The 15752-nt window shown below is 44.4% G+C and overlaps 1 protein-coding gene across 1 annotated transcript in view; it reads left to right on the top strand.

The window, feature by feature from the left end:
- Positions 1-15752, top strand: part of SPON1 (spondin 1) — a 329711-nt gene that overhangs the window by 102786 nt on the left and 211173 nt on the right. The window lies entirely within an intron of this gene.

Raw genomic sequence — 15752 nt, 5'->3', positions numbered from 1 at the left:
ACTGCAGGCTATGACCTGTGAATTAGATCTGTTTCTCTAGTAAAGGAAAATGAGGGATTCTGAGACCATTATTGGAGCGGATTGACCATGTCTCCCTTTGGAGTTACAAAGTGCCAGTCTGTTAAAGAAGTGATTATTAGATCCTGGGTCAAGAAACCATCTCTAGACCTTGAAGGCTCTCCAGCTATCACCCTGTCATGAATTTTCCAGTGTGGGGTAGATTATTGAGAAAGTTGTGGTGGAAACAGCTCTAGAAGCCTCTGAAGTCGTTAGACCTCCCTGATTCCAGTAAGTTTGCTTTTAGCCTTGGACAAAGTATGGAAACTATGCTGGTAGTATTGTTAGATCACCTCCTGGCAATGGCTGAAGATCATGTGGCCATGCTGAGTCTCAGATGTGTCAATTGCCTTCAGCAATGTTGCCTGTGTTTACTCATTTACAGTTTCTAGCAAAGTCACTGAAGTCCATCTTGAGAGGCTCCATAGCTTTCTTTCTGAGATTTCAGGGGATCCTTGTTGTAATTGCTTCCTCTGTTCATTGTATTTTCCTCTCTATTTTTTCTAACACCTTATTTTGAACTGCTGTTTATTTTTCTATTATTTCTAATCTCTTTTCTATTCTGTTCTGATTATTTTCCCTTGTGTTTGTTTATTTCTACTCCTTTTCCTCCCCCATTTTCTTTTTTGATTTCAGTGTTTCACCTTTAACTCTTTTAATTTGCATTTCTTTTGTTTACTTCATTACATACTTTGATTTGTTTACTCTAACTTTCTACTCTTCCCTCTGCTTTCACTCTATGTTTGTAACTCCCTTCTTTCCTGCAGACCAAAATAAATATGCTGGGAGATTCTATTTCTTATTCCCTCAATCTCTTTCCCACACACCCTTCCAGTATACACTATAATCTTTCTTTCCATTAATCTCTCTACCTCCTCACCACATTCTCTGTCCATCTTCCTGAGTACTCCATTTGTTACCCATTTCCCCTACAGCATCCCACCTCTCCCTTACCATTGTTTCTCTCTCCCCCACACACACACTCAAATGCTCTCTTGCTCTTCTTCTTCTTCTTCTTCTTCTTCTTTTTGTATATTATGGCATAACAGACTCACATTCTGAGTCTGTAACTTCCAGGTTCTGGATTTCATGACATATAATTAGTCTCTCTTTTCCCCCGTAATTAAAAAAAAATGTAATATTGCTTTCTTAATGGTGCCCCATTTCCTGGATGCTCTAACTAGGTATTTTAGTGTAAACTTTGCCACTTTTAGGTGCCTGAGTTTGTCATACAAAATCCTCCTATTAACATTACACTCTTTATACTGCCAGAGGATATGATTAACCATTTCTTTGACCTTGCATGTCTCACACAGCCCATCTTTGAGTTTATTAATTAAGGCCAAATTACTGTTTAAACCACAGTGTCAGGAAAGTATTTGAAGTAGAGCTACCTCACTCTTTCTCTCAGGTTCTTGCAGTACATCACCATTTTTGATTCTAGGGCAGACTTCATGAAATCTTTTCCTCCTGGTTTCTTTTATGCATACTTCCTGTTACTCCTTTCTCAGTTCATTTTAATAAGATTTTTAAATCCCTGTTTACTTAGGAGGATCTCTGTCAATTTTTTTCACTTTTACAGTGTTTTTCTCTACTTTGTCTGCCACCTCATTTCCTGCTATCCCAGCATGTGCTGGGATCTATGCTACTTCAATGTTTATGCCCATCTGCGCCAATTTTGTTGTTAGTAACAATATTTCATTAATTATATCATTTCTGCTATCAGAATTCCCATTTTTGATTGCCAGTAGGGAATATGACAAGATGACAGTGAAGGTAGGTTGCACATCCAGTATAATGCCAATGTTATCACTGCTAGCTCGGCCATCAAACGGCTACAAAATTTGATAATCTAATGGATTTCTATATTCCATGTGTTGGGACATAGAATGCTGTCCCCACTCTCCTGGTTTTCTTATCTTTAGATCCATCCATAAATATTTGGTAATGTTTCCCCATTTTATCACATAGATATTGATTTGCTGTATTTAACACATTTCACTCGCCTTTCACCCTTTTAATTTCATTCTATAGTTCCACATTTATATCGTGGTGGGGGGCATGATTTTCCACCTATTGTGTGTGTTCCCATGGCTATATATGCTCATTTCTTATAGGTATTTCTTTTGTCTTCATTCCTTTCTCCATACTTTAATCCTATTAACATCGGTATTTGGGTTTTTTCCCCCCATGTTTTCCACTGAATTCCCAGTATTCTTCATATATTTGTTTAATGTTTCTATCTTCCCTGTTGACTTTTGCCCAAAAGGTTAAGGCTAATAATTTTGTTCTTAACACTACAGGCATGTCACCAGCAGCTCTCCGCATTATTCAGAAAGAGGTTGTAAGGGAGGCACCATATGCAATGTGTGGGCTTGGTTATGTCTAGCATCCTTAGGTTTGTTTTTGAGGCTCAAGTAAACATTTGGCATCAGTACTCAGTGACTGGTGTTATTAATGTTCTATAAAGCATTACCACTGCTTTCATATCAGTGCCCTAAGTGACTCTGGAAATGCTTTTAAGTATATTGAATTTACCTTCACATTTATTTACAATATTTTCCATGTGATTCTTCCATGTTAGCTTGCTATCTAATGAGGAGGAATGTGTAGCTTTTAACTATACCTATTTGCTGTCCATATATAGTTTACAATATTTTTTAATTTTCCTTTTAGTGAATATCATTCCTTTAGTTTTTAGAATTGAAAATTTAAAGCTCCACGTTTCCCCAGTTCATGCTTTTCCTAAATGCTTCATTGATTTGCTTCTCAGCTATTCCCTGGTTTCTGTTTTGAGCCCATATGCCACAATCATCTACGAACTTGGATATGCCTATTCCTGCACTCATCCTTTTTAGGAGCTCATTTATCATTATGTTTAATAAGATAGGACTGTTGACACTCTCCTGTCGAGTGCCATTTGCAATTGTATATATGCTAGGGTAGGCTTTCCCTATTCTGACCTGCATAGTTCTTTTACTTAAGAAATCCTTTATCCACCTCCATATTCTTCCTTTCATGCCCATGGATGCTATTTTATGCAATAAGCCCTCTCTCTACAACATATCTTATGATTTTTCGATATCTAGGAAACCTATATATTCTTTATTTCTCCTAAATTTTTGTGCTTCCATCTTCACTCTTACTATATGATCAACTAGACTCCTCCCCCTCCTGAGCCCACTTTGCACATTGTCATAAGGCCATTTCTCTCTAGATATGTTGTTAATCTTTCACTCATTTTTTTGCATGGCTTTACTCATACATGACGTAAGGGCAATTGGCCTGTATGCATCAGGTCTTGCTCGCGGCTAACCTGGTTTCTACACTGGGACTACAACCGCATGTTTCCACTGCATTGGTAGCTCAGTTTTTCCCCATATACTGTTGTACAGCATTAGCAGTGTTTTCAGATTCCCTTCATCCAGGTGTTTTAGCATTTTGTTACATATGCCATCCTTACCTGGTGCAGATTTTTTGCTCTTAGCTATAGCTTTTTGAAGTTCCCTCATATAGAAATGTTCATTTAATAACTAATATCATATCCTTATCTTCATCCCACCTCTTTCAGTTCTCATGATTCTTCTAATTTTTTTTCCTCATGTGGATTTCTATTCTCTGATTTTCACCATTATTAACGTTGTGGAATATTTCTACTAGGGGTTCTGTGTTTTTCTTCATAAGAGCTTTCTATCCCTCATCCTGTTACAGTGAGCCCTGGTGTAGAATTGCTCTTACCAATGAATTGCTCTTAGCATTCATTGTCCTAATCTGCTTATATACCTGTGATGTTTTAGCATCTTCATTTATTTTCCCATAGTACTTTCTCCAACTTTCTTTTTTGCCCTTTTAATAGCCCTTTGTGCAATTGCCTTGTTTATCTTATATTTCATTAAGTCCTCACTATTCATTGTATTGTTTACTTTCTTATATGTTTTGGTCCTTTCCTTAATTGCTTTTGTTACACTCCTCATTCCACCATGGAACTTGTTTTCTACCTTTAGGATGACCAGATAGCTATACCTAAGATAACTTTTCTGCCATCATGATTCCCTTAGTTATATTACTACTAAGTTACACAGTGTCATCCCTTATACATTGTTAATTAATATTTTATTTATATTTACTTCTAAATAGTTCCCAGTTTGCTTTTTTAATATTCCAAGTAGGGGCCTTCCTCCATCCTCAACATTGCCTTTACCTTGATATTCTATAAAGATAGGGAAGTGATTATCTTCTTTATCGACTTTGCAGCTGTATTTGCTTGCTATACTACTGGACACTATTCCCAGGTCTTGACAGGAGAGATTTCCATTGGCTGCATTAAACCAAGTGAGTGTACCATCATTCAGTATTACTAAATTATTTTCATCAATAAATTGTCTAGACATTTACCATTCTTACCATTTTTTCCACTTTCCCACATTCTGTTACAGTTGTTTGTCTCCACATATAATAAATATATAGGCCTGCTGCATCTTCAATTATCTGTCAAATCCTTAATCTCCAGTTTTCCACGGGGATTGTATATATTATATGTTCTCAAAGATGAAAATTTATTTTGCGTTGGAATCTCAATAGCGTTTTACTTTATGTTTAGTTTCTTCACCTCAATTTCAAGATAAATTTAAGTTTTTCTTAATTATAAGGAAAGGTTTTCCTCACTCCCAGTTCATACTTCTCCATTTTGCCTATAGATGCCATATCCTGGGATTCTGAAATCTACTTTTTCTATTAAACCTGTTTCTTGTATGCAAATTTTATCAGGTTTAGTAGCCTTATCAAGGATATTTTTATTTAGTTCCTGTCCATGTGCAATTAGGCTATGTGCATTACAAGAATAAATAGTACCATTTTATTTATCCTTTACTATTTCCTTCTCTTAAAAAAGCATGGAGTCACTCTATTGATAAATTGCTAACACGTAGGTACTTTTCTGCTGCTTTAACTATAATTTTCATTTTCTCTTTTTCCCTGTCTGTGATGTGCAGTTTATTACCTCAGTCATAAAAGCTATAAACCTCTTTGTCTACACATAATATGTCTTCTCCTATTTTCCCCTGTATCACTCATATCCTTGATTTATTCTATTGTGCGTTTATCTCTTTCTCCTTACTGAGTTTCCTTTCCTATTCCCCTTTTGGTCTTAGATGCATCTTATTAGCTTGCACACATACTATGCTATTTGTAATTTTTGTTTTTTTGTATCTCTCTTGATTGCTTTGCTGCTATAGAACTGCCATATGCCGCACTATGCTTTCTTGAAGCACAGTTCTTTATTCTTATGCTTTATTCTGTCCCTTCCACAAAATTGTCATAGGAGTGCTCCCCTCCAGATTTACTGCATCTAATTTTCCCTTTACATATATTTGCCACATGTCCAAACATTTGACATCTGTAGCACCTCACCAAGGGTGGAATATATGGTTTGGTTTAAAAAATGTGGTATCCTATTGTTACCCTAAAAGTTTCTCTTTTAAATGCAACAAGCACAGCTGTTCATGGCTTTCTTTCCCCTCCTCTCTCTTGCTAATGAGCGGCTTATCATCCTCTATGCTTTACTTCATCTTTTGTCATTTCGAATGGCACCCCATTTATAAACTCCTCTTGTCTCCATCAGATACTTAAGCAGTTGGCAGCTTACTTTCAGTTTTCCTAGCATTTTAACCTCTAATAGTTTCCCCACTTGATCCTTGCTTTTGCATTCAATTAATAGATCTCCTCCTTGTAGCTTTCTACCTCTTTCTATGTCTCCAGCACTTTTTAAAATTTACTCCGCCAATTCAGAGGCTTATATCCCCTATCCTCACATCCTTGACTAGTCATTTCATTATTATAACAATTTTAGATTTTTCTTTTTACTCTTTCTGGCTGCTGTTTCTTCTTCTAGCTCAAGCAAGTCCACGCTTTACTTTTTTCTAACTTCTGGCCAGTCATTCCCTCTGCTACCATTGTATTTTCCATCTCCCCGCTCTATAGTGTAGCTCAGCCAGTCAGCCTACCTTAGCCCCAGGAGCCTCGTCTGCTCCAGCCAGCCTTCCTGACTGACATCCCAGCCTCCAGCTCATTCTCTTCCCCCCTCCCCCCATTTCTAGTGTCTTGGAACTCTGTGACCCATTAATCTAGTCCAGGGGTAGGCAACCTATGGCACATGTGCCGAAGGCAACACGCAAGATGATTTTCAGTGGCACTCACACTGCCCGGGTCCTGGCCACTGGTCCAGGGGGCTCTGCATTTTAATTTAATTTTAAATGAAGCTTCTTAAACATTTTAAAAACCTTATTTACTTTACATACAACAATAGTTTAGTTCTATATTATAGACTTAGAGAAAGAGACCTTCTAAAAACATTCAAATGTATGACTGGCACGCGAAACCTTAAATTAGAGTGAATAAATGAAGACTCGGCACACCACTTCTGAAAGGTTGCCGACCCTTGATCTAGTCCCTTTGCTCCTTCTTCACTATCGTTTTTGTTCCAAGTCTTACATTTTCCCTCTCTCTGCCCTCACAAAGATAACAAATTGGGACAGAACCCCTGAAATCACCTTGTCCCTTCATTCCTGACTCTGGAGGACTTCCATGGTCCTCTAGAGCTATAAGAAATTAAAACAAACAAGCTGGATAAATGCAGGTGTATTGAAATTTGCTTCTTTGTTCCATTCTTATGGCTCTGTAAACATAGAGAACCCTTTGATGAAACTGGTTTGAAACACCGGTGCTATCCGAACAATGCAAATGTGCAGAAGCACAGAGAGAACCAGTGTAAGAGTGCCATAAAAGTGCTCCTCTTTATCATGATTTCACATGAAAAAATTTGCAGCCCACTGATAAGATGGCCCTAGTGAGCAAGTTGTTATCTAGTGTAATTACTTCCTATGAAACTTTCAAAGGACTGTTCCTTTTTCTCTCTGCTTCCCTCAACTGGATATCTTTAACAAGATATTCTTCTTTAGCTTCAGTTTTCAGAGGCAAATTCTATCTATTTACCCTACACCTGAGTGTCTAACTCCCACTCTAATTTTGCCATTCTCTTACATATTTATCCACATTTTCACTGAGATTTCAGAAGAAACGTGACCAAGAGTCTACACTTGGAGGGTGCAGTCTCTAGATTTAATTGTATTATACTTGTATCTCTCTGTAACAAAGTGGCTTGCCCTGAGGCTGGAGAGCCTGGGACTCAGACAAGGCTGATTATAGAATGAGCCCCACCTGAGAGGAATCAGACAGTTCCCTACAAAGAACAGATGGTGGCTGCAACAAATGGAGGATGCATAGGGAGTTATAGTAATTGGGGGAGGGAGATATTGCAGGGATGAAAGAAAACTAAAAAAGCCCTTGCAGGACTATGGCACTGGGAAGCTTGGAGGGTAAAGCCCAGTGAGCTCTGTGAAGAAGAAACCCTGACTGTGTTTTGGATTGGATGTGTGTCCCAAGTAAGTGATAGAAGAAGAGCTTTGGGGTGAGAGAAAATGCCAGAGATAAGTATGGACTTTTTCTTTGTTTTGTTGTTTAATGGACTCTAGTTTGGGACTCTGGGCTGTTGTAAACTAGTTCTGGTATTAAACTAGCCCTAGGCAGGGATACTGTTAACCAGAGAAAGTCTCTGTGGGTTCTCAAAGGGCCCTGAAGAGAGGAAAAATTGGTGGGGAGCCAGCAGAGGCACCGCTTCGCCAGGGGGGCTCAGTAAGCAGCAGTCTTGTTATACACACAGATGCTTCATAACCATATGAGTGTATGTATACAGATAGTGCACATGCAAGTGTAACCCACACACCTCCTGGGTGTGGTGTTCTGGCCCATCTAGTGGCACTGAAACCACAGAGAGATATAAAATGAGTCTGCTCTACAGCTTTAGCTAAGAGCCAGTTGGCTTTTAGCTCATGCACTAAACTCCAGAGGCCCCAGGTTCAATCCCACCTGCTGACGACCAGGGTCTGTCTGTGTTACACAAGTGATATGTGTGTGGGAAGTAATGTGTTGAATCGAGGCCTGTGAAGCTCAACAGAAATAGCTTTTAGGCAGAGTTTTCAAACAGTTTGGAAGCTGGGACCATGGGCAAAAATGCACGTGGCACTTTCTTAATCTGAATATACAATTACTTTAATTATGTGAACCAAAAGCCAATTAGATAATGAAATGGCAATGTGCACTTGCTAATAGCATTTGTGCTTGCATGTTCTAGTAACTAGATGTGAAAATTAGGTGTGCAGCTGCAATGCACATATTTGCAAGTGGCCCTAGGTTCCTGACAGTGAACATTTGATTTTTGTGTTGATTCAGTGTTTTCCTGTATAAGGATGAAAGGATACTGCCCCCTCTGTCTCTGTAAGGGGTAACTGCTCCCTTTTCTGCCAATGAGCACTTTGCCTTAGAGTCAGGCCTTACCATGAGGCGAACTGAGGTGGCTGCCTCAGGTGCCAGACTGGGGGGGGGGGAGGATGAGGTGCCACTAGGACCCAGAGTGTAGAAAATTGTGTCTGCTGCTGGTGCATATGTATTCTCTCTGCTCTAGATGCACAGAGATGGTGGAGTGCTGTGCTGGAGGAAGGAGGGCACAAGAGACATAACAGGCAGGCAGGAGAAAAGGTGAGAGGGAATAACAGAAAGCAGCAGGAGCTGCAGGGAGAGAGAGGAGGAGGAGCCTCTTATGTACCTCTCTAGCACCCCCAGGAGCCTCGACTGATTAACACCAGCTTCTCAGGGAGCTTCCTGTTTCCTGCTGCTTCCCTGAACCCACTTGAGGAGAACAGGCAGTTAACTGAAGTAGTAGGAGCCAGTTAGGCCCTTAAGACGCTGATATCTTCCCTCACTCAGGCCCTGCTACCAGCCTGCTTATTTGTCCCCTTCAATTGGGGGCGGGGAGGGATAGCTCAGTGGTTTGAGCATTGGCCTGCTAAACCCAGGGTTGTGAGTTCAATCCTTGAGGGGACCACTTAAGGATCTGGGGCAAAAACAGTACTTGGTCCTGCTAGTGAAGGCAGAGGGCTGGACTCAATGACCTTTCAAGGTCCCTTCCAGTTCTAGGAGATAGGATATCTCCATTAATTTTAATTGAGTGTTGAGAGCCTCTATAGCTGGCACAGAACAGCAGTCATGAGTAAAACACGAAAATGCCCCTCGGGGGCAGCATTCAGCAAAAGCAAGCAAGCAAAGGAAGCTTTTCTATCCAAGCAGGAAGGAGCTCTCCTGAGATATATAGACACAAATGTTCACGGTGAGCCTTCCGGTCCCAGTGAGGATGTGAGTGGTGAGGAGATGCCTGATCTTCCAGTTAGTCAGAGTGCAGGTGACCTGGCAGCTACTGCAGCATCCATATCTCCATCGCAAATGGAAGTAACCATGCACATTCGTGAAGAAAAGTGTAGACCAGAGAAGAGTGTGGTGGAGGCGCAAGAAACAGCTGCTGCTGAGTTTAGTTCCTTAAGTCTAGATGATCCAGGACTGTGGACCCACTTGAGCAGTAGCCTGAGGGACTTCCTTGTACTACATGGGCCACAGCAAGTGAAAAACTTCATGTTCCCCAAAGACAAGGAAAATAGAAGTTTCCATTCAACACATTACTGGCGTGAAATCCCTAATGGCGACAAAGTGGAGAGGCCATGGCTTATGTACTCAAAAACCCAGAATGCTGCATACCGTTTTTGTTGCAAACTCTTCCAGTCTAATGTTCCAGCCACATTGGGTTCTACAGGAACAAAGGACTGGAAAAATCTGGCTAGAAATCTGGCATGTCATGAGAAGGCAGCAAATCACCAGAGAGCATTCCATAAGTGGAAAGAGCTTGAGATGAGACTAAGGTTAAAGGCCACCATAGATGATCAGCATCAAGAGAAGATTGCATCAGAGTCTCTTTACTGACAAAATGTTCTGAAAAGGCTCATTGCCATTGTGAGAATGCTTGCTACCCAAAACCTAGCACTGTGTGGCACTTCAGATCAGCTGTATGTGCCAAACAATGGAAACGTCCTTAAAATTGTGGAGCTGATGGCTGAGATTGATGCTGTACTCCAGGAGCATCTAATAAGGGTCACCGCCCAAGAAATGTACACACACCACTACCTTGGAAAAATAATTCAAAATGAGATCATACAGTTACTGGCAACAAAAGTCAAACAGAAGATTGTGGCAGAAGTCAGCAAGATATTACTCTCTTATTCTGGCTGCACACCTGACATCAGCCATATGGAACAAATGACTTTAATGGTGCGTTTTGTAACAACAACAGAACCTAGTGAAAATGTTCCTGCAATGGTGACTGTCAGAGAGCATTTTCTAGAAGTTATTGACATTGATGATACTACAGGAGCTGGTATGACAAATGTGCTTCTTAAAAAGCTGGAAGATACGGGAATTGTGATTGCTGACATGACAGGTCAGGGCTACGATAATGATGCCAACATGAGAGGAAAGAACAGAGGAGTGCAGACATGGATCCGAGAGTTAAATCCTCAAGCTTTTTTTGTCCCATGCAGCTCTCATTCATTGAACTTGGTGGTCAGTGATGCAGCATCAGCTTCTAGTGAGGCTGCTGAATTTTTTAATGTAATTCAAAGCATCTATGTATTTTTCTCTGCATCAACTTATCGATGGCAAATTTTGAAGCAACATCTTGGAACATCCTCTCTGACACTGAAACCACTGAGTGCCACACGATGGGAAAGTTGAGTGGAGGCGATAAAGCCTATCAAACACCAAATTGGGAAGATAGATGATGCCGTAGTTGCCATTATGGAGGATAATGCTATGACAGGAACTGTTCGTGGGAGAACCGTGGCAGAGGGAAATGGAATCACCAGAAACATAACTTCAAATTTCTGTGGGGCTTAGTGTTCTGGCATGACATACTGTTTGCAATAAATGTTGTAAGAGACTCCAAGGTGTTGACCTTGATATATCTGGAGCAAAGTCATACCTACAGTCAGTATGCCCTGGGGGCTGGGGGAGGGACACCCACAGAGCTGGTGGAGGGAACAGCGGGGAGGGATGCTGCGGCCGGTGGCGGGGCCACGGCAGTGGGGGCAGCCCCCGCCATGGAGGGCCTGGCCTTTTTGGCGAGACCTTTACCTTTCTTTGTGCCCTGGCCCTTCTTGCCGGCTGGGGGGGCTCCCCCAGAGTCGGAGGGGGCGAGGGACGTGGCAGCAGCGGAGGTCACCTCATTACCCGCCGCTGCCGGTGCTCCAGCAGGGGCGGTAGCAGGTGGTTCGGCAGCAGCGGTTGAGGTAGAGGCTAGGGGGGACGATGGTGGGGTGGGTGGAGGAGGGGCAGCAGGGTCTGCCCGAGGGATCCCACTCGCCTCGTCCCCTGCCATAATGAGGACGGGGGGAGGACAAACACCAGAGGGGGGGCAGGGAGTGGGGAAGCAGGTATACCACTCCTCCCCGCTAGGCTGCAGGCAGGGGAGGAGGGCGCCAAAAAAGGGGGTGGGCTGGATGGGGGGGGGCTATCAAGGGCTAGGGGTCATTCACCGACTAGGGGAGGGTTTCCGGCTCTTCTAGTTGCACCAAGGAAGGAGGGATATAACAGCATTGGGGGGTGCAGTGAGACAGGTTCAAACTAAAACGGGAAGGGACACAAGCGCATAGAAGGGGACATGGGTGCACGAGGGGAGGGGCTAATCAGGGCAAGGGGACTGCAGGGGGAGGGGAACAACCAGGCCGGGAGTGGGGCAGAGGAACCACGGGGCTAGCTTCAGAGGCTGGGGCGGGTCAAACAGACAAAGGCTGCCGAGGGAAAGGGCGAGGTAGGCAAACAAACTGGAGCTAGCGAGGGGCTGGGGCAAGGGAGAGGGGCAAAAGGCTGCAAGGGGCAAATGGGTAGGTAGCAGGGGCAAAGCTGGGGGCTTGCTGCAGGGGGGAAGGGGTCAGTCCAAAAGGGGGGGGGCACGTGCACCCACGTGCACTTGCAACAAAAAAAGAAAGTCAGTTTAGGCTGGCTGCTGTAGCAGGCCCAATGGTGGCAACAGGGCGTGACAAGCAGCTGAGTCCCAGAGGCAGGAGCTTGAGGCAGATGGTGAGTAGCCGGTGGGGGTGGTGGAGGGGGCAACGATGGTGGTGGGGGTCGGGGGGGACACAGATGGACCGGGGGCAGGCTCCACACCACACCCCCTGTGTCCCCACAAACACAGTCTAGACCCCCACCACAAAAGCACAGTTCAAAAGTTACTCAGTCCGTGAGGGCCCCCTCCACAGTGGTCTGTAGAATTCGTACGCGCTCCCCCACTGATAGATGGTCCTCTTCTTCTTCTCGGGGCTCCAGCAGCTCCCCAGCAGCGAACACACCAGCTCCAGGCGGCAGTCTGGAAGGCCAGCAGGAAGGACCCCTCTCAGGTGGTGGTGTCCACAGCAGCAGGAGCAATGGCTGGGGTCCCTCCCTCCCCTCCTCTGGGGAGTGGGCCAGCAGGCCCCCTCCCCGGGGCTGTAACTGGAGCAGCAGCAACCAAGGGTGTGGGGGGGTGTCTAGCAGCCAGCCAGCAAGCAAGCAGGTAACAGAGAAGGGGTGGGGGGTCTGGCTCATCCAGGGGAGTAGCTGGAGCAGCAGCAGCCGTAGGGAGAGCCCAGGGCCCAGTAGCAGGAGGACCAGCCCCCTACCTCCCTCCCTCTAGGCTAGAGGGCTACAGGAGAGTGATCAATGGGAGAGATCTATTAGTCCCAGATTCAGAAGGTCCCTTTTCCCTGAGTAAGATAATGGGCTGTTCCAGAACAATCAGGAAGTTGCTGCAACCAATTAAGACAGGCTAATTAGGACACCTGGAGCCAATTAAGAAGTTACCAGAATCAATTAAGGCAGGCTAATCAGGGCACCTGGTTTTAAAAAGAACCTCACTTCAGTTAGTGAGGTGCATGCGAGGAGCTGGGAGCAAGAGGTGCTCAAGAAGCTGAGAGTGAGTAGGTGTACTGCTGGAGGACTGAGAAGTACAAGCGTTATCAGACATCAGGAGGAAGGTCCTGTGGTGAGGACAAAGAAGCCGTTGGGAGGAGGCCATGGGGAAGTAGCCCAGGGAGTTGTAGCTGTCATACAGGTGTTACAGGAGGCCCTATAGACAGTTGCAATCCACAGGGCCCTGGGCCGGAGTAGAGGGCAGGCCTGGGTTCCCCCCATTCCCCCCCAACTCCCTATTTGATATAAGAGGAGTTGATCTGGACTGTGGGTCCCACCAGAGGGGAAGTCTCTGGCCTGTCCCCCGACCCATTAGGTGGGCCAGTAGAAACTGCAGGGATTGTTCTTCTCCTTTTTCCCCATGTTGGCCAGTGATGAGGTTAGCCGAGTGAACGGCAGGTTTGTGCCACTAACAAAAGGAGCCAAACTGAGGACTACCGTAAACCTCTGAGGCGAGCAAATCTGCCAGAAAGTGCAGAACCCACCAAGGCAGAGGAGGAACTTTGTCACAATACATTTCAGCAGGATCAACTCCAAAGGCTGTTCTGGAATATATGTGCACAAATAAGATGACCACCCTCTTTCCAAATGCTTTTGTTGCTCTGCGCATACTTCTAACACTTCCTGTAACAGTTGCCGGTGCAGAACGCAGCTTCTTCAAGCTGAAGTTAATAAAAACACATCTACGCTCCACAATGACACAGGCAAGGCTGGTCGGCCTTGCAACCATCTCAATAGAGCATGAGCTGGCCCAGACTGTGGACCTTCAGGAAGCAGTTCAAATCTTTGCAACCAAGAAGGCACGGAAAACACCACTTTGATTATTCAAACAGATAAAAATGCCTGTGTTTACTATGCAGACAAGAAAAGTTACATTTGCTGTTCAGGCATTTGAAAGTTAAGTGTTACTTAACATTTTTGAACAAGGCATTTTAAGTTGTTAGTTCTCCTTCATTGGGGTAGGTAGCAGAGCAGTACGATGAGAGGAGTAGAAGAGGAAGAAGGCAGAATTGAGACCTTTCAAAGTTTTGGCCCAAGCATGGGGGCATTGGTGCGTCATTGAGCTCCCTGCCTCAGGTGTCAAAATGTTGTGGGCCGGCCCTGCTTAGAGCTGCTCAACTGGAGGTGGTTGGGCTCAAAGGAGTGAGATCTCAGCACTAGGGCACCTCGAACTCTACCGTTGACCCCTGTCTGGGAAATTCTTCAGCCTGACCTTACACACAGCAGAAGAAAAGTTTGTTAGGGGGCATGGGCTATTGTTGAGTACTGAAAACCAGTAGAATGGAAGGAAGAGGGAGGACAGGAGTAAGAGGAAGGATGAGAAAGGCAAGTATTTTCTGTAGGAAGACAGCAGAGGTGGTTGGAAGAAGAGATAACAGATCTTGTGCCTGGGCAGGATGGTCAACATTGTGTATCTGGGGGAACTGGGGCTCCTTATGCAGTTTTCACATGAGAGATCACAACAAACAGTCTGAAAGCCAGTATGCCTATTCCCTTATTAGGCAACCTCCTATCATAAAGCTCTAACCCGATCTAGCTTTATTAGAAAACCATCTCTGTTAAGCAAACAATTCTTGTTAAATCCCTTGTGTGGTCACTTAAGACAAGAGTTCTCCAAGTATCATTCTAATATTTTACATGGAAGTTCCAAAGTTAAAATTAAGAGGGAACTTAAGCTCTCAGTCACAGGGTGACTGGCCCTTTAAGGGGTAAGGGGTCCAGCCCCACCTGTGATTCATTTGGCCTTCCTACCCAGGTGGGGAAAATGAATGTAGCTACTGGAGTCCTGGAGATAAGAGAAGCTTCCTGAGAGACAAAGGGGGAGAAGGACTAACACTGTTTGCCTGCTTGCTGGCCACTTTCAGCCCTGGTGAAGGGGGAGCAGAAGCCCAGGGTTGAAAGCTGAGTGAGTGCTGAAGCTGGCCTTAATTAGCAGTCTAGACCCCAGAATGATGCCTGTGGGACTCCCGACTCAAGGAGAGAGAGCCTGTGTGAGTTAGCAGCCCAGACATACGGCCATGGAGCTCCTGACCCAAGGAGAGGAAATCTGTTCAAAGTATCACATGCTCCCAGAAGGAGGGCTGAGGGATCCCTGAATCAAAGGGAACAAGCACTGGACTTGAGGAGTGAAGGGAAAGTTTCTCTTCTCATAAGAGACTTAATAAGCAAAACCCCACAAAGTGGGGAATCTTAATTTAAAGTATTCTGGCCTGGGCGATATTCTTACAAGAGCCAGAAGAGGGAGTGGTGGGCAGCACACCTCTGGGCCGTGTTGGACCACAAGAGGGCTGCTTGAGATGGCTCCTGTTATGCTGCAGAAAGAAGCTCAAATCAAGGAGAATATATTTGTTTTTGTTTTGCTTAATTACAAAATTGCTTACAGGTGCATCTGTTTACCAAGTGAAAATGTTAAAGGCTCATACCAATTGGCCAGCATGGGTGTGTGCGCCTATCCAGCTGGAACATTGACCGCTTCTCCACTTGTGTATTTTATTGTTAAATAAATTAAATATTTAGGAGTTTTCAAGTATCATGTTATAGTGAAATAGTTTGTTCTTTTTTTCTCCCTAAGGAGACATGGACTGTGGGTTTCATGGGGATCGAAAACAATCAGTAAGCCTCATAAGAGACAGGGCCGCCCGGTGGGCAAGTGGGGCAATTTCAGTGCTGCCGAAGACGCGGAGCGACTGAAGGGGCCCCCCGCCGCCGAAATGCCCCGCGAGTCCTGGCCCAGCGGCAGTCTGGGTCTTCGGCGGCATTTTGGCGGCAGGGGGCCCTTCAGTCACTCCGTGGCTTCGGCAGCACTGAAGGGC

The sequence above is a fragment of the Terrapene carolina genome, unplaced genomic scaffold (genome assembly GCF_002925995.2).
Source record: "Terrapene carolina triunguis isolate 2854851 unplaced genomic scaffold, T_m_triunguis-2.0 Scaffold96, whole genome shotgun sequence".
NCBI classification, from domain to species: Eukaryota; Metazoa; Chordata; order Testudines; family Emydidae; genus Terrapene; species Terrapene triunguis.
Note: the sequence above shows the minus strand (reverse complement) of the source record. Positions and strands in the feature narration are given on the sequence as shown.